Here is a 20,012-nt window from a genome sequence, read left to right as displayed (position 1 = left end):
TGCACTTCAAAACCACTCTTTGAAGTTTCCCGCACTTTAATGACCCCACCAAATCAGACACATCTGGATCTACACCTGGACTCTGTCAGAGGCACTACCTGGATTCCCAAAGGACTCATCTGGACTGCTTTGCTGGAAAGACTGCTGCCCTGCTTGTTGCCCTGCTGCATGCTGGCCAATGACTCTGCTGGAAGGACTCTGCCTTCCCCACAAGTGCTCTCCAAAGGGCTTTGATTGAGCTTGCCTCCTATTCTGAAGTCTCAGGACCACAAAGACTTCACCAAAGAGAAGAAAATCCCTGTGCATTGGAAAATCAATTCAACACCTGCAGAAATCGACGCAGCCTGCCTCCTAGCTGAAAAATTGCAGCATCGCCTACCAGATCGGCAAAGCGCCTTCCCCTTCCTACCAGCCCATCAAAGATTTTCCACACATCTTCCCTGAGTGTCAAAATATCCCTGCATCGTAGTGAGGAACCAAGGCTGCGCACCTGGATATCGACACACCACCTTGCAGCATGGAAAGAAATGAGGCATCATCTGTGTGGAGCCAGAAAATCTGACACAGTGCCTTATTTTTCAATGCATCTCCTCCTCTGTGGCCCCGTGTGTAATTTTTTTGATGCATCCCAGGTACTGTGTTACAAGGATACAACCACTGATTCTTAAGGATTGAGACTCATTCAAACCTTTAAAAAGTAATATTTTGACTTGTGCATTTTGGATTTTTGTTGTTTTGGTCTTATTGTATTCACATAAATATTGTCTATTTTCCTAGGTGGTGTGGAGTACTTTTAGTGGTGTTTTCACTGTGTTACTATATGAGTGTTTGCAGAAATACTTTACACATCCTGTCTGCTGTGTTCCAAGCTACCAGAGGGTGAGCACAGGATAATTTAGGTAGTGTAGTAACTTACTCTGACTAGGATTGTGGTCCCTACTTGGACAAGGGTATATACCTTTGCCAGCTAGAGACCCAATTTCTAACAGAGATGCTTGCTCTAACTGTTGGCCATTAAATTAGTTAATTTGGTCCATCAGGGCAGTTTGAAGCCTGACTATCATTTGAGGTTGACTCCAGAAAACACAGCAGCAGCCAAGGTAAATGAAGGAGTGTAAACATGGCCAAAGTATTATATTTGCACTCAGGACTATTGTTAACCTTTTGAAAGTGATGTTGAACTTTTATCTAGATTGAGTCAATGCAAAATTATTATTTTAGTGGTTTCAGTTACAGTATCAATACTTTAAAGAACTACAGATTAACAATGGAGCATTACAGGCTCACAATAAAGAAAAACAGGTCAGACTCAACTATAATAAATAAAAAAAAATCGAAAATATTTATTTTTGGTTGCTCTATTAAATTTATAAGACTTTGTTCATGCCATGATCAAGGTATTGGAAGTCTCATCTGTGAGGGGTTACTGGTGCTCAGATGCTGACCTGAGTTAGACAGTAGTCCTATTTCTCGTTCAACACAGGTGCATATGCATGTGCACATGTGTTTATGCATACCCAGCACAGAGTTTCTTATCATAGTTGCACAGCAGAGGAACATATTTTAAAAGGCAGTAACTGACGGTTAACAATCACATTCATTTTAACATATATTACAGTGAATGAGACTTAGTGAGGTTCACTCACAGCAGAAATTTTAAAACTTGGTCACCTAAGAGCAAAACAATCTAGGCGTGATAAAGTGGGTCAGAACCCAATTCAACACAAAAAGGTTGATGTCTTGAGAATTCCTCAATTTTATTGTTTGCTTTTGCGGCTTTGGTAAGGTAGGAGCTTGCTCTCATTTGGGTTATGACATACTTAGATTTGGTGAGTACTATTTTCAAATCAATAAAATCAGCAAATTACTGAAAATGAGATGAACCTTTCTCCAGTTTGTAGAACAAACACTAGTTTTCTGGAATTACATTTTTCACAGTACAGGAGGGGTATTGATCACTGTTTTTTCATTCAATACAATAAATCAGTTTAATGGACAGCAACTATGGCCAAACTTTGGAAACGTTGGAATACCTTTATAAAGTTGTAAACTACTACTCCAGCTCACTCTGGGTGACCAACTCTGGCAGGAACCAAGTCACATTGGCTAAAGAAGCACGGCAGAAAAGTTATTTTGCAGTCAAACCAGTCTTCAGTGCAGTTCCAGGCTATATTGGCGAATCATCATAGACTTCAATGAGTGCTCCTGGTGCAAGGGTATACAGGTGATCCAGTGACAGGGGTCTTTCTAATGCTAGTCCTTGGTCCACAAACATGGTGGTGCGACTTTGGCCAAAGGGGTAAATGTTCCCTAAAGTCTGGTCAGTCAAAAAACAGTTGGTATACTGGCCTCTGCTATAGTAAAACCAGTGGATCCCTTTAACTGGAGATAACTTCCGTCTTACACAACTACACTGCACTCCAATATCTCTCCTGGGTACAATAGTCTTGCCTGCAACTTTTGAGGGTCGAGTATCAGTTTCCCAGGCTGCACCTCGGCACTCAGCAGCAGTCAGGTGTTGTTGGATAGCAATTCATCAGGGTAGGCTGCTTCTTCAGCTTTTATGACACTGTAGCTGTAAAAGAAAGTAAGGCAAAAAGGAAGTCTGGCAACCGATTCTTGGAGTCATTTATACTGACTGAGCCTCAGGGATGACTTTTCCTCAAGCAGGCATAACAGACACAGTCCTATCATCACTAGGCCAAGGAGCAGCAGCCCTTGGTGCAGCCTCTCTTTTCTAGTTCCAGGGAACAGCAGGTCTTCTTCTGTCCACTTTTCAGTACAGACATGATATGAGGTTGGGGTTACAGACGGGTCACTTTTTAGGCCCAGTTGATGTCCTTGGAGGAAGTGGCAATTAGTAGCCAATTGGCTACCAGGCCCTCTCTCGCAAAGTAACAACTTTGTCTGAAGTGTGCCATCTAGATAGCCCAAAAAGCACTATTCAGCCCACTCTGAAGAAGGTGGACCCCTTCTCTTGGTTTGTGGCACTCCCTAGAACTCAAAGATGCGGCTCCCTGGATTCTACTTGCCCACATGAAAACTGGTTCAATAGCAGCTTCCCCTATCTGTACCTGAAGCCAACCTGTCTGCAAGAACAAAATAGCAGCCACTCTCACGGATGTCAATCATTTGCCCTACAAAGAAGGTTTCTCCTGTGAGGCTCGATTTTTCGATTCACACCTTCTATGGCCTCCCTGCAAGGGAGAGGCCACACCTCTTCCAAATGCAGTCCCTTTTTGTTCCTCCTTCCTTCCTGGAAAGCAGGAGGCTGTCTCATGGCCAGCAACCATAAGTGGTCACTGGAAAACTCTGGCCAACAAAGTGGCTACTCACTAAATTTAACACTTGTGCAAAAGTTACATTAATTTTGGCTTGACCATCAAGTCATGTTAAATGCAGTGATTCTTTTGGTACCTTGAAGTATCATATTTAGTAGTCTCACTTAGAAATTAGCACTGCTAAGTTGTCAGTGTGTAACACTGTATTCATTAATGACTTACTAGTCTTTTTACAGTATAAGTGATAATGCAGGGTTTTTACTGTCAGGTCATGTAAAAAATGTTTTTTTATATATATACCACCCTGCCTTGCGGCTTGTTAGGTATGCGTTAGGGGGTGATATACTAAATATATATATTAGTAAGGAAGAGCTGGGTTTTGCTATTACTATAAATGACAAACTTGAGATGGGAGTTTAAAACTCTGTCTGGAAGCAGCAATGGTGGGTTGAAAGCCACACTTTGCTTTGTCTCACCTGTGGTGGCACAATAAGTGCTGCTGTCCACAAGAGACGCTTAATTCACATGCCCTGGATACCCCTTGTAACATATACTAGGGACCAAGAAGTAAGTTAAATTATGACAATTGTGGGTGATCCAATCTGAGATATAGCTTTTAAGAGTCAGAGCATTGGAACTGGGGTCTGTGTAGCAGGCCTCAGTACACCTTCAGAGTCAAAAAATCAGCAGCATGAGTCCACAAACTTTGTCGCGATCATGCAAAAAGAGTAATTTCCTTACCGGTGTGGAGGCTGTGAAAGTCAAATAATTTATTCTGAAGAATATGTTTGAAATCCTTTATATAAGGGAAATGGTGATGGAAATGTATAGTGTTTTGGAAGTGTGCAGAGAAACCCTCACATGCGGTGTTTTTTGTATATTTGAGTACTGTGCAGAAACAAGGGGTGGTTGCTGAGGTGGTTAGTAAGGCATTTTTAAATTAGTTTCTCTAAGACCTTGGGCAGATATGATAGGGTCTGTAGTTGGAGAGTGTGAATGAGTCAGCCGGAAGTTTCTTGAGCAGATGTGGGAAAGTGGTATGTTTCCAGGTGTCTGAGAATTAGTAGAGTCAATGGATTTGTTGAGGATATGTGTTAGTGCTTCACTTATCTGTTAAAATCCTTTGGTGAAGGTGTGGTGGGGCAGGGGTCAGAATGGGCCCAGGAGTGGCTGGTCGTCATGGTAACGGCACTTTCAACAGTGGTGATGGCAGGTCATTAGGTCTGGCTTTGTTCTTCAGTTGTGATATGAAGAGGAATTTTGAAGGTAACAGGGTTTGGTTAAGGGTCAAAATTGTCGTTCATAGAGATGATTTTTGCACAGAATAATTTTGAGAGCTTGTTGCAAAGGTTTTGGAGGGGTTATATTGCTGGAAGTGTCAAGAGGTACAGTGAAATCTTTGATGAGGGTGAAGATTTCCTTGCTGCTTTTTGTGCTGGAATTGATGCAGCCTGGAAGAGTGGTGTGCATGATTTTCCATATCCGCTGGTGGGGTAGCATGTGTAGGTGGATTTGACGATGGCTTTATCCATGGTGTCTTGACTTATTCTGCATTTGCACTCTAGTCTCTTATCTGTCTGAGTTCCTCTGTGTACTTGCTGGCCTATGCTTGGGCTCTTGCCATTGGTATTAGAAATGGGGTCTTCAGTTGGCAGTCAGGTTACCCCCAGTCCAAGCAAGGACCCTCACTTCAGTCAGGGTAAGTCACACACAATCCAAATTATCCTGTGCCCACTCTCTTGTAACTTGGCACTGAGCAGTCAGGTTTAACTTAGAAGGCAATGTGTAAAGTATGTGTGCAATAAATCATACAATAACACCACATAGCACCACAAAAGAACACCACACAGTGTTTAGAAAAATATATAATATTTATCTGGATAAATGCAGGTCAAAACGATTAAAATGTAATAAGTAGATGTTGAGATATCACTGTAAAAGTTCTATAAAGTGTCTTAAGTCTTTGCAAAACAAATAAATGTCTCTTAAAAAGAGTAAAGGTCTCTTGCAAGCGCAAAGTACCTGGTTCGCATTCCAAATCTCAGCAAGGGACCTCAGAGGAGGCGATGTGTGGAGAACAGGGAGGTGTGCGTCGGTTTTGCCTCTTCGCACACCGACTTGTGTCGTTATTTTCCATGCAGGGGAAGGCTTTGCATCGATTTCCGGCTCGCGGACTTGGTTCCTCTTTGGGTTGCGGGGTTTTCTGGCGCCCCGGGGACTGCGTAGAGTCCTGGGACTTCGGAGCGAAGTCACAAGCGCTGCATTGATCCAGTGGGTGTTGCATGGAAATTTCTCCAGCACGGCAGGCACTGTGTTGATTCCTCTCTGGAAGTCAGGCTGCATCATCCCAGGTAGGCAGTGCGTCGATCTGGTGGGCCGTGCGTTGAAGTTCCGGTCGCAACGCATGCGCTGCATCGATATTCTCCTTGCGAAGTCACGCTGCATCGTTCTGGTTCGACGTGCTGTGAATTCCTCACTGCGGGGCAGGCTGTGCGTCTTTTTTAGCAGGCTGTGCATCGAATTTCCGCTACACAAGGAGTCCAGTTGCAGGAGTGAAGTCTTTTTGTTCCTGAGGCTTTAGGGAACAGGAGGCCAGCTCTATCCAAGCCCTTGGAGAGCACTTCTCAGCACAGCCAGGGAGCAGCAAGGCAGCAGGACAACAGCAAGGCAGCAGTCCTTGTCGGAAAAGCAGTCCCAGTGAGTCCTTTGGGCAGCCAGGCAGTTCATCTTGGCAGGTCTGGTTCAGGGATTCTTCACCAGCAGGTGTCTTGTCCAGAAATGTCTGTGAGGAAGTGTCTAAAGTCTGTGGTTCTGGGTCCTCTTCTTATACCTATTTTGGTCTTTGAAGTAGGCTTACTTCAAAGGAAAGTCTCACTTGTTTGTGAAATCCTGCCTTGCCCAGGCAAGGCCTCAGACACACACCAGGGGTTGGAGTCTGCATTGTGTGAGGGCAGGCACAGCCCTTTCAGGTGCTAGTGGCCACTCCTCCTCTCCCTCCTAGCACAGATGGCTCATCAGAATATGCAGGCTACACCCCAGCCCCCTTTGTGTCACTGTCTGGAGAGAGGTGCAAACAGCCCAACTGTCAAATTAACACAGACAGGGAATCCACAAACAGGCAGAGTCACAAAAATGGTTCAAGCAAGAAAATGCCCATTTTCTAAAAGTGCCATTTTCAAACACACAGTCTCAAAACCAACTTTACTAAAGGATGTATTTTTAAATTGTAAGTTCAGAGGTCCCAAACTCCACATGTCTATCTGCTCCCAAAGGGAAGCTATGCTTTAATCATGTTTAAAGGCAGCCCCCAGGTTAACCTATGAGAGGGATAGGCCTTGCAACAGTGAAAACCGAATTTGGCAGTATTTCACTGTCAGGACATATAAAACACAATATTATATGTCCTACCTTAACCATACACTGCACCCTGCCCATGGGGCTGCCAAAGGCCTACCTTAGGGGTGTCTTGCATGTAGGAAAAGGGAAGGGTTAGGAATAGCAAGCGGGTACACTTGCCAAGTCGAATTTACAGTTTAAAACTGCACACACATTGGGATATGCTTGAAAAATGCCAAACCAATTTAGAAACATAGAGTATATTTTAGTAAATGAAAAACAATACCAGAATGATAACAAGCCAATCAGTGGAACCGGAGATATTAAATTTCAAAGTTTTAAGTAAGAGTGGATGATAAATTCCACTCTGCCATTGGAGGTGACAGAATTTTGGCCACTCTGTATTACTCAGAGTTCTGGCCATATTCCACCAACCGTTGCATGGCAGAGTTTTTTCGCGCAAGCAAAAATTGTCATTCCCTAATGCTATTTGTGGGTGCTAGGTGGGCACCCAGTGAGATTTTCTCACCGTGAATGGTCAATGGCAGTCACAACCCTCCACAACGAGCTCCCAGCGCTAAAAATCAGCACTAGCAGTGCAATGTGTTGATTTCCACCATTTGCAGAACTCCGCAGAATCTCGCTGAGTCTTCATGCAACTTCGCAATTTCAGCTCATCTCTAGTTTTAAGTAGATACAGCACCTAGGAGCACAAAGCAGCACTCATGGTCAGCTGGCAGTCTTAGATGAGGGGAAAGTCACAGATTGTGGCTGACCACGATGGAGCACAGGCTTGACACAGGGTCCAGGTAATTTTTTCTGAAAAGTTGCCTTTTCAACGTCGGGCTTGAAGAGTTCTGCTTGTGGTGAAGGAGAATGTGAGGACCAGAGAGTGTGCCGTGGATGGTTGCCGATGTAGCATGAAGAGTAGGCCTCACATCACTGATGGTCGTTGCTGCAGTGTGAGTATCTGGTTCGGCATTGTGGACAGTTGTTGCAGGAGCTTTTCATTGGTGATCACTGCAAACTGTCATTTCTGTAGTACAAAGTGCAGATCTTATGTTGCTGGTTGTCACTGGTAGTCACTGTAGTGCAAAGACTCAGGTTCGCTGGAGCTTTGCATTGGCGGCATGGACTTGTTCTTCTTTTCTCAAAGAGGATTGCATTCTGATGCTTCCCAAGGATCCAGGACCTGGGGGACATCTCTTAGGAATTAGGTACTTACTCTAACAGAGGCCAGCAAGGCTTGGGCACATCCACTTGTGAGTCAAGACAAGTCTAGTTACAGTAGGCCAGCTGGGCAGTTCCAGGGAGGCCTCAGGAGCTTTTTATGTACCTGTAGATCAGAACACATGGTCGGCCAGCTGATTCTTGGAGTAACTCAGGTAGCCTGGTATGAAGGAAGTAGGTCCAGTCTTCCTTCTCAGAGTTCAGGGCAGGTCTCAAGCAGCATGAAAGTCTCAGGGAACAGGGCAAGACTCAGACAGCAGTTCAGTCCTCTAAGGAACAAAGCAGGCCTCAAGCAGAAGGGCAGTTTTCGGGAAACAGGGCAGTTCTTTCTCTTGCAATGTCCACAGGTCCAGATGTTTACTGAAGAGTGACTCTGGACATCCAATATTTATACCCGGTGCGGGCCTTTGAAGAAGAGGGATTCCCTTTACTGCCCGCTCATTCGGGTCTGGAAACCTCTTCTCTTCCCCTGTCAAGGTTCCAAGAAGTCCGGGGTGACAAACAACTAATGTCAGGACAAATCCTTACAGCAGAGCTACTAATAGTCATGTGACCCAAGATACTGGCAGAATGCAGAAATGGTAGCTTAGGACAAGAACATGCCAACTTTCTAGAATTGGCATTTTCAGAATTGTGACTTAAAATCTGTTTTGCTCATTAGAAAGGATATTAGACTACAATTCATTTGAATGCAAACACCATATCTGTACCTGCTCTCAATCAAAAAATATCACTCAGTAAATGCAATAAGGTAAACCCATGTTAGTCAAATGGAGAGATAAGCCTTATAGTTGTGAAAAACAAATTTAAGAATGTTTCACTACCAGGACATTTAAAATTCAAACCCCATGTCCAACTTTGTGAATGCAATGCACCCTGCCCTATGAGCCTTTAAGGCCTACATTAGAAGTGAGATATATGTTTTAAAAAGAAAGGTATAGCCTGACAAAAGGTTTTTGTTGCCAGGCCGAAATGGCAGTTTAAAACTGGAGGTCCTTTTGTGACATTTAATTTACAGGCCCTGGGTACATGTAGTACCACTATTTAGGCACTTACAAGTAGATTAATTTTGCCAATTAGGTGTAAGCCAATTTTAACATGTTTTTAGGAAAGAGCACAGGCACTTTAGCATTGGTTAGCTGTGGTAAAGTGCAGAGCCCTAAGACCAAAAAATACAAATTCAGAAAACAAGAGGAATGGAAGCAAAACATTTGGGCAATAGTACAGCAAGGATGTCAGGTCTAACACTCAAGCAAGTGCATGGAGAGGATGGAAGCCCAGTCCTCTTTTCTGATGCTTTTCAGCTGCATCGGGTGGGTGCTGAGGAGAGTGCATGTGGATGGCATGTTGCATGAATGACGGTGATCTACGTGACCCTGAGCAGGCGGTTAGATTGTGTGAGCAAGTAGGGTGCTATTGCTGCAGAAGTGGTGGGTGTAGGATGTAGGAGAGTGCATGAGAACATGCAGGAGTGCATATGTGTGAGAAAACAGGGCTGATTGCAGAGGCCCCCTAACTTTTTGCCCCCATTTTCCACTTTATGCTGGTGTTTCCTGACTCTGATGGTGCCCTGGGTACTGCTAACCAGTCCCAGGGCCTGTGCTCTGTGTAAAATCAATATGCAAATTAGGCTAATTATAATTGGCTAAGTTAACCTACCTATAAGTCCCTAGTATATGGTAGGGCATGTAGGTTTAGGGACCACAGCATAGGCGGTGCACACCTAGGTGCACTGCTGAGGTGCCCAGTGTCATTTTAAAGGCAGGCCTGCCTTGCTGGCTGCTTTTAAATTAAAGTTATATGCAAATTCGACTTTGGAATTAAAAGTAGTTCCAAAGTCTTAAACTACCTTATTTTTACATATAAGTCACCCCTAAGGTGTGCCCTATGTGCCCCTAGGGCTGGGTGCCATGTAACTATAAGCAGGGACTTTTTAAAAATAGATTTATAAACCCTGGTGAGGTAAAAACAGCCAAATTCGTTTTTCCCTCATTGAAGTAAATGGCCTTCATAGGCTAGAATGGGGAGACTTTATTTTAAATTTTAAAGTCTCCTTAAATGTTGCATACCAAGAATTTGGTATCAAATTAATTGTTGTAATAAATCCCACAACTTCCAGTTGTTGTATTTAATATAACTTGTTCAGGTAAAGAGTTATAGACTTTACCTAAAAAGTTGCCAATTTCAGCCCTGCATTGTTTTTGCTGCTGTGCTCTGATTGGACAGCCTGCAGCAGCTTAGCAGAGCTGCCTTGATGAGGTGTGAAGTGGCCTGGCTTCACACAAAGGAATGTGCTTGTGGGAGAGAATCTCCCCTCAGCAGATGGTGAGGCAGGAAGGGGGAGGGCTGCCAAACTGGTCTTCAAAGGCAGAGAAGGACATTTGGAGCAACCAGCAACACCCCCACATCCTGCAACCCCAGACAGCTAGGTGCCCCCTTGATTAGATTAGGAGAGGGCAGGAGAGGGGTGTGTTTATGATTTTTAGCCACACCAGTGGGTGGGCTCAGCCAGATGTAACCTCCAAAAATCAGATTCAGCTATGTTGGATTTTTAGAGAATGTTGCCCACTGGGATGGATTTTTGCCACACTTCCCAGGAAGTGGTCATCACAGGGGGACGACCCTGTACCTGATTGGAGAACCAGGACCCCCCTGCTTTTCACCCAGGAGCAAGGATAAAACTGGCAGACCTGCATCCACACCTCAGATCCCTGCCAGATTTCAAGAAGAAAAGAACTAAAGGAGAAGAAGGACTGCCCTGCTGGACCCCTGGCCTGCACCTGGAACCTGCACTCAGAAGGACTGCACCAGCTGCACACTTGGGCTTCACCACAAGAAGGACTTTGCCTGGCTTCAACTGGTTCAAGGAGGGACTCCCTGTTTGCTACAGGTGAAAAACTGCTAACCAGAGTCCCCTGCACCAACTCCTGAAGAAAGCGACCAGCTGACCACTGTCCAGTGGCCAAAAAGGAGTTTGCGCCAGGTGCATTCTGGGAGTTAAAGTCCGCACCCCCCAAGGACCATCACAGAACTTCTGGACCCTTGGGGTGAGCTGTGGACCCCAAAAGAACCTTAAAAGGACATCTGGGTGAAGCCCCAGAAGTTTGGAGAAGATTTGAGAATTTTTGAAAAAAAGCTCCATAGAGGGACCGACCCGCCGCGGAAATTCTAGCCGGCTTGCCTCAACCGCGACCCGGCCTGATTTGGTGGTTCGTCCCGGTAAAGAAAAATCTCCGAAAAAGAGACTAAGTCCGAAGGTAAAAAGTTGACCGGGACCTCCCAGCCATCGTATCCGAGAAGGGCTCCATGGACGTCGGATCAAGATCCAGGTTTACCCCGGTCGAAGGATTTTCACCTCGAAAAAACGACTAAGTCCGAAGGTAAAAATTTCCACCGAGGAATCCAGCATCGCGTATCCGGACAAGGGCTCCAGGAGGTCGGATTCGACTGGCAGGTTCGTCCCGCTGAAGAAAATCTTCAAAATAAAGACTAAGTCAGAAGGTAACTTTTTAACCGAGGCCTCCCGCGACCTGTAGCCGAGCAGGGCTCCATCGCGGTCGGCCTGAAAGTTTGACTTTGCCCCGGTCGAGGTGCAACCAGATGACCCGATTGGCGCTTTTTGTTTCTAAGCGCTAGAAAAGTAATAATTCTTTAAAAATTCATATCTCCGGTTCCCTTTATCCGATTTTATTCGTTTTGGTGTCATTTTAAAGATAAAAATACAAACTATTTTTATGAATTGGTTTTGGATTTTTAAACTGTTTCCTGTGTTTTATTTAATTACTGTTTTGTGATATTTGAATGCTTTACACTCTGTCTCCTAAGTTAAGCCTTGACGCTCGTTGCCAAGCTACCAAGGGTTGAGCTGGGATTAATTTACTGAGACCTAACTGTACCTAAGTGGAGGTTGGTGGCTTGTTGCTAGGTGTAGGTACCTACCTGCCCTTGGCAATAACCCATTTTCCAACAATATGAATATGCTTTCTGTAGTGTGGCTGCCGTGCAGCGAGCAACTGTGAGGTTTAGAGCACAGAGAAGCGTGGCAGGGTAGCGGTGGCTAGTAGGAGAACAGTGGTTCTAGGTGCTTGACGCAGTCTAAGGACAAGCTAACATAGACATACTTATCATTAGTTCATCTTTGGTGTGCCATGAGGGTAGCAACTGCATGTGTCTGCACTACAGCTATCATTAAGTAGGTCTTGTTGGAGGAGAGCAGGGGGCAGTGGGCTGTATGCATTTGGGTGGTGGGAAATGACACCTTGCTTGGCCTCTTCTTTTAAAGACTGTTTTGGAGAGAAACTAAGGTTCCCACATCCTGTGTAGATGGATGATGAGAAATGCTGTGATGACCCTTCCTTTGCAAATGGATCATGAAAAATGTAATCCTCTTGCTTGGCTTCTTCTTTCAGGGACAAGTTTGGTGTGAAGCAAGGGATGTCACTCGCTGTGCAGATAGATGATGGTTAATGCATTCGTCTCATTTCCGTATAGATGGAGGCTGGGATATAAAGTTCTCTTTCTTCATGTTTTTTAAGGTGGTTTTGGCAGAAAACCAGTGATGTCACTTCCTGTGCAGATGGGTGATGAGAAATGCAGTGATGTTCCTTCCGTTGCAGATGGATGATAAGAAAAAATACTATAAAGGGTAAGATTTATTGACACAAGTCTGATGTGTGCACTAGAAAAATTGCCTATGCCTTTAAATTGTTCAGGGGCTATGAAAGATCAATGATCTGCTACCAATTATTTCACTTTGCAGAATAATAACAGTAATTAATTTGTAAAAAATATTACTGGTATTGAAAAGTTTTCAAATACACGGTTGCAGGCACTACTTTAGGCCCAAATCACCAAACACCAGAGCTTCCCCATTTTTGTTCCACCTCACGTCTGTTTTTACCACCAACCCTACAATTCCTTGCTCTTTATCTCACTCTTGTAGGCTATTTTTCATCCTGGTTTTTTCCTTTGTCTTTGCTTTCCTATCATTCTCTTCCTTCTTCTATCTTCTGCTTCTTCCTTTCTCTCTCTCTTGTTGTTGGGCAAGGTCTGATGATGAAAAATAAGTCCTGGTCCTCACTGGCACAAATTAAGTACTGGAGATTCACCTAGTGAATCTCAAGCCCTATGTTGTGCAAGGTTTTACCAGTGCTGACCTAAACTATTGTATGTCTCTGACATAGGATTTAATGATGTAGTCAACTGCAGACGCCTACGCACAAAGCAAGGGGGTCTACTTGACATATTTTACAATGGACGTCATTGCCTTTGAAAACGGAAAAAAAGATGTCGAAACGCAAGGAAATACTCTTTCTTTGCAAGGAATTTGCTGGACGATCTTGGGATGTCTCTTCTCCCTGATGTGTAGTATTGCTGAACACAATTTTTATTGTTATTGCACAACAGCTTCCTTTTAGAAGCAGCCTAGCACGAGTTACCGAGTTAAAGCGAATATATTGCAGACATTTTCACAACACAGGCAAAGATATTAGAACGATTTTACAATGCTTTTTTTTTTAATAAAAGAGAAATTTTGTTATAACCTGTAGTCTGTCAACTGCGCTGCTGAACATCAGAAGATAAGGTGCCTTATATTTTTAATGGGAGAGGGACACATCTTCTTTCTCTTCTCAAGGCACTTACTCACTACATACTCCTACATGATAAGTGGTGTGTGTGTATACCTCGTCACCGACTGCTCTATAATTTTCCCAGAGGCTTTCAGATGAAAAAGAATAAATTGCTTTCTTTGCACATTTTTTTGTCCAGCTGATGAATGATAGGCATGCTGCATCAAGGAACAGAAAAATACTACATGTCTTAAAAGAAAAGGCCCATGGAAGGGGAGCTCCATCAAAGTGTGATGTATTTCTTATGTTCGCAGTGCAGTGAAATAAATGTAAGTTGAGCTACATTAAAGCCTGTCAATCTTCAAAATACATTGGAGACTGTTTTAGATAAAAGTGACAAATGCATGTTTATTCCTAAACATATCTACATTGTCTTATTTAAAAAGAAAAACCCTGGATAAAAGTTAGACAGAACCAAATTGTTGAATTTCCTCATCATAAATTAATTGTCAAATATGCATAGGGTTTGCATCACCATTATCTTAACACACATGCCCTGTGCTCTACCACTGGTAGTAGCACCGCAACATTTCTGCTAAGAGACAGGGATGTTCACTGAAAGCTTTAAAAAAATTTAACGCTAATGTAGCAAAGCACAGGGAGGTCCATTGAATATAACGGGTGCTTCATTTGAACGCCTGCTTTGAACAGGCATTAAAAATGACACAGTGAAATGTTGTAAATTTCACTGCACAATTTCTTCAGTCCTCCCTGCATTTGCAAGTAGTATCTTTACGTCAGTGCTTGGGATGGAGATTCAACTCCAGGTGCGGAGAATACACTCCATGTGTGGAAAGTACACTCTGGGTGAGGAGAGTACGATCTGCACCTAGAGTGGAACTCTGCCCTGAGTGCTACTAGATACTACTCATAAATGCCCTTTGTGAATACCGAAAGTCATAAACTTAGACTTTTGGTTTAGGTGTAGAACAAAAGTCTAAGTTTACCTTTGTGAATCAGGCCCAGTATCTTTAGGGATCCGAATATGGGACGCAGTTGTGTTGAATAGAGTTACCTAATAATCACAATGCTGTTCAAACTGGGTCAAAGTAGGTACTTTTCATGTTCTGTATCTCTTTATGTGCCACCCTTTCTCTCTCCAGGTCTTAGTATGCTGGCTGGCTCGTTCTCTTGAGAAAGTCTCCTTCTCCATCGAGTGTTTTAAATTAATTCTCTACTTCTACGCTTCAATTGAATGAACTACATTCTATGCAGGTGTTATTCCTGATCCTTGAAGTCATTTTGACAAACTATCAATATGAAATGTGAGATTGCAGAAATTCCACACTAATGAGGAACCTCAGTACTCAGTCTATACTGAAAAGTTGGTCTCTCAAGCCTCCTTTATTTTCACTTAGCTTATTCAGTCCTAGTCAAGCAGTCAATGCATAGGTCAGAGGAGGGGCGTGATGATTGAATTGGGGATCTGTTAAAGGCAAACATTATAGCCACAATAAAAATGGAATGTCCCGCCAGAGTTACCTATTTGCATTAGAAACCAGCACTTTAATCAATATAAATAAATGTAAATGTATAGTGAGTAGATATCTTGCAGCCACTTTTTGAATTAATGAGGCCTAGTCAGCCGAAGATTTATGTGTATAAGAGACAGACCTTTAAAACCAGGATTCCATTGTTGCTGGAGTCAGTGAATGACACTGAAAAGGCCAATGGATGTGCTTTATGGACGGTCTGATTTTGACTCTTAGGCTGACTCTTCTGGCCCCATTTTTTTCAGCACAAGATGGAGCTGAAAAGGTACAATGGTTTATACTGTTTATACTTTCTCAGGTTGACTACGTTTATGGATGATGGATAAATAGAATATGGGATTTATTGTGTTAAAATTACACTATTTCACTATTTGCAATAGTTGAGATTTGCTATCTATTACAAATTGCCAGTTTTTTATCCAGTCAAGAATGGCATGAAATATGGTTAGTGAAACTACCACTGGAAACGATGAGGATCAAAGGGGAGGACAGCCCTACCACCAACAGCTCTATTTGTGACTTATAAATTCAGGAACCAGCCATGCAGTGACTAAGAGGACGTAAAGAAGGTCTGACATCCTTTTCCCTGCCCACTCCAGTCTTCCGGATAGTGGATTATCATGAACATCTGATACACATTCAATATTCACCTGGGAGATTTTGTAAGTTGTATTTCCATTACTAATAAAGATGTCATGTTTAATAGAAGACCGTGATTTCAATAGTCAGTCCAGCTAATTTAAAGACCATCAACTCAGCTTGCAAATCCATTGATCAATATTGCATAAAGTACACAAAGCTGTTTCAAGATTCCTTTTCTCATAAAACAGATACATTCTTAATCTGCGCAAGGCATGTCGATTGCTACTCCACAACATGATTGAACAATAATGTTTTATGCACTTTATTCAATGATTTGAAATAATTCTGCACCATTCAAATTAAAATATGATATGTTCAAGTTATTTATTTCAGTATGTATGAATAGTAGCCAATAACTAAAATTTGAGACATTTCTAAAGATAACTCGATGCCGTTTGGCAAATGAAACCAAAAACAAGTTAGGAAATCTTCAGTGCTCTCATACGAACCCACAGATTTATAAACTGACTATTGATTTGGAAAAAACATACTTAAAATGCCTCTCCAGAGTTTGCTGCTCTGATCAACAGCAAAGCAAATGAATTTAATATGATTACGAGTATATCAACATCATTAAGATTAAGAATGATCTTCGCCATGGAAGTGGCAATGGGATCTTGATCTCGGGACATCTGCATGATCCTAGACCTAGAGAAGGCCTTTGAATCCCTGAGTTGGGCATACCTCTTTCCCCTGCTTGAGTGCTATGGACTGGGCGGATGTATGAATAATATGATCTGGCTTCTCAACGATATGCCAGTGGCACGAGTGTGGGAAGGCTGCCTCATCTTGGATGCTCTACATGTTTACAGTGGCACAAAGCAGGGCTGCCCACTATTTCCCCTCCTCTTTGTGCTGGCAATTGAGCCAGTGGCTATCCACTTGCATCGAGGCTGGGCAAACTACTTGGGGACAGGATCATGGTGTCTACATTTACGCAGAAGATATACTATTGTATAGACAGGATATGATGGTGGATCACTCTGACATCACTTCCACTTTTAGAGGCCATTATGGAGTTGTGGTGTCTAAACTGAGGATTCAGACTGTGAAGAGCAGCTTGGGTGCCCCTAATTATGAGCATTAATATCTGGGGGCTCAGCTACAATGGGTGATCCACTAGTTTCCAGAAGGCCACTTAGACAATGCATTAAACCATCCTCCCTGGCAGCTAGACTGGATTTTGCACCTGTTTTATCCCAAACAAATTAAGGCGCCTTCCTTCCCTTGCTTGCTCCAGGTGACATTTCAGTGCTTTTGCATAGGAATATGCATCAATGCCTTCACCCTCCTCTTTGGTACACAACCTACCTGGCGCCCGCAAAGATTAATCAACTCTTTGCTAGGGCGAATACCAGCTGTCCTCGCTGTCAGGCCCCTCATGCTGATCTGCATCATATGCTGTGAGTGTGCATGTCCCTCTGTCAGCACTGGTCCATATTCACTATGCGGCTTACACAACTGACCAAGTCCACCCCCTTCACAGCTAAGATGCTTGTGCCCTAGGTTATTTCTTATGCTCTGAGAAAAATAGAAATGAAGCACATTTTTAAAACTTGTCTTTGTTTTTGGCCAGCTGCACCACCATGCACCACTGGAGGCCCCTCAAGTCCCTGCCTGCTCACTGTGGTGGTGCTCTCTCCTGGTCTGGGCTGGGGGTGAGAGGGCTCGAAGAACTGAGGAGTCCACAGACCTTCAGAAATACCCCATTTCTTTTTAATGGGATGTCCCCTTGCACAAGTTTCAAGGGTTGACTGACGACAATTCACTTTCTCCATAGCAGCGCATCCTTACTTTCCGCTTGGGTGTTACATCCTTAACTACACTATGGCCCTCATTATGTACATGGCGGTCAAGACTGCCACGCTGGCGGAAATTACCGCCACCGGCAAGACGGTCTCGACCGCCATATAAAGAACAAGGGAAGACCGCCACAGGCGGTTCTCTGGCACTGCCAGGCTGCCGCCGACAGGCAGCCTGATGATGGCGGATTACATTATCCGACAGGGCAGCGCTGCATTCTAGATAATGTACCCTGTTTCCCCCAGCCTTTCCCTGGCGGTTTCCCCCACCAGAGAAAGGCTGGCAGAAGGGGTGCTCCGGGTCCCCCCTGGGGTCCCCTGCACTGCCCATGCACTTGGCATGGGCAGTGCAGGGGCCCCTGTGCAAGGCCCCGTCGCGCAGGTCACTGCCCGATTTACATGCAGTTATCTGTGTGACGAGTGCTGCTGCACCAGCCGCACACCAACATTGGCAGCGGCTCCATTTGGAGTCGCTGTCAATGTTAAGGCCCTTTTCCGTGCTGGGCCAGTGGGAGGAAACACTGTTTCCGCACGCCGGCCCAGCAGGGAAAACATTTACGGGCGGCAGGTGGTTGTCACGTTGGCGGTCTTCTGTTGATCGCCAGCGATGATCTCGGAAGTCTTTACCACTGAGATCATAATGAGGGCCTGTGTGTCTAATACAGCTCAGTCTGCTCCCACCACCCACTACCAATCCCTGCATGCTGCTATCTGCCCTTCTTCGATTGGTGCTTGCTGACTGGTGGGGGGGTCTACTCCCCACAGCCATATGCACGCTGCTTTGAGTGTATGCCTGGCATGTATTTTGCCATTGCCATCCAACGATGAGTGCAAGGATGCCGGGTGCTTTACCTTCTGCTTCATGCCCACGCCCACACAGCCCGCTTGGTTGTTGTTTTTTTTAACCTACTGTCTTCTTTGTCTTTTCTTTTTCCTCAGAATGGCATTGTTGGGTTTGCCTTGTTCACTGCCAACGTTAAGTTTATCTGTGTACTCAGTTACTGTATTGGCACCTTTTTATAATGCTGTCATTCTAGACATAAAACATAATAAAGAAATTTAAAAAATTATGATCGTCTAAACATTTCTTGGCAAAGGCCTCTGCACTAAGTACAGACAACCTGGTGTAGAGTATTTAATGGGTCCTCCAGAATGACCCCGAGTATGAGGTAAAAAATTTTACAGCACCCTTTTAACGTATGTTCCACTTTTTTTCAAAGGCATTTTCTCAACTAGATTTCACTAGGTTTTTTTTCCCAGTGAAATCTGTCAGGGACATTGTGGGGGAGAGGGGTGCAGTTCTAAACCTAGAATTCCGAACTCGGGTAAACACCCATGTTCATATGGATCAAGGTTCCCCCCTGAACTTTGTAATCAAGGCCTAAGTGTGTTGAAAAAGGGTTACTGAGACTCTGATGCACATGCTATGGAAATGATCAACAGTAACATTCTCTGCAGTCTTGAAGTTGCAGCTTGAGAATAAGTCCCATACTTGATTGGAAAAATAGCTATCTCTGGCTTGGTGAGACAAATCTTTCAGCTCTCCTCCCTCCCTTAGCAAGACAAAATGAAGAAATGTGGCTCGTTTTGCTGCTTGAGAATGATTCGTGTTTCATTTATTTCACACATTTATAATTTCTGTAATCAAAAGACTGTTCAGACTAACATAAATTCTACTTCACAAACAAATCCTCAAACGAACAAAAAGCGCCACTGAACATCTCAGGCATCCTTAGACTCCAGGTCATCTGCGACGTTTAATCTTTGTTTTCCTTCTTCCTGGTACTGATTGCTCAGAAGTGGGGGGGTGTTTCTCACTTATGAATAATGCTCTCCCTGGTTATCCAACTGCATATTAAAATAACATATTTTAAAGAGATAGAATCCTCTTCTTTTACCTAGGAGCGACTTACCGGATCTATTTAAAGAAAGCAGACGGTATAGAGACTTTATGAAGGCGCAGGAATACCTTAGGTTTCAAATGGAGGCATGTGGAAACAAGATTAACAAACTGCACAGCATTTATTCAGTGGCATAATGAAATATGAGGCCCACACCCGTGCAACATTTGGCAAAGGACCCTACAAATTCACCTGGAAAGGCCACATCCAAGGTAAATAAAAAGAAACCTGGAGCCAGTGAGCACCCTCTTAGAAGTGGTGATCCCCAGGAGAATTTAGGAAGTCCCCATTACATTCCTTATGTTATCAGGGAATTCTTACATAGTGGGTTTGATTTTGCTTATTTTTCTGTCAGTTTATCTTAGAAGCTATGTCATTATTTAAGTGGGACAGAGAAATCATTGTGTCTGTAACGTATAAGGATACTTCTATTCTATTCTATTCTATTCTATTCTATTCTTTCTCATTTTAGTCTTTCTTTCTTTCCTTTTTTTGGTGTAGTAAATAGTTTATGTTCTGAGTTTTCAGTTAGGAAATGAGGTACAATATGGTTAATCAGTATTTAACACAAATTTTGCATATTTTCCCTTTCTTCCGGATATTTTCACCCATGAAATGTCATCAGGTTTGACCTGACCAATTATGCCAAGAGGAATCCGTAAGTGTGATAATTAGCACGCTGTTGGGAATTTCGATC

The 20,012-nt window shown here is 43.6% G+C and overlaps 1 protein-coding gene across 5 annotated transcripts in view; it reads right to left on the bottom strand.

Moving 5' to 3' along the window:
- Positions 1-20,012, bottom strand: part of GRIK1 (glutamate ionotropic receptor kainate type subunit 1) — a 990,817-nt gene that overhangs the window by 365,362 nt on the left and 605,443 nt on the right. The gene's annotated exons all lie outside the window — the stretch shown is intronic.

This window comes from Pleurodeles waltl, chromosome 8 (genome assembly GCF_031143425.1).
Source record: "Pleurodeles waltl isolate 20211129_DDA chromosome 8, aPleWal1.hap1.20221129, whole genome shotgun sequence".
NCBI lineage: Eukaryota > Metazoa > Chordata > Amphibia > Caudata > Salamandridae > Pleurodeles > Pleurodeles waltl.
The sequence above is the reverse complement of the archived record's forward strand: the minus strand, read 5'-3'. Positions and strand labels throughout refer to the sequence as shown.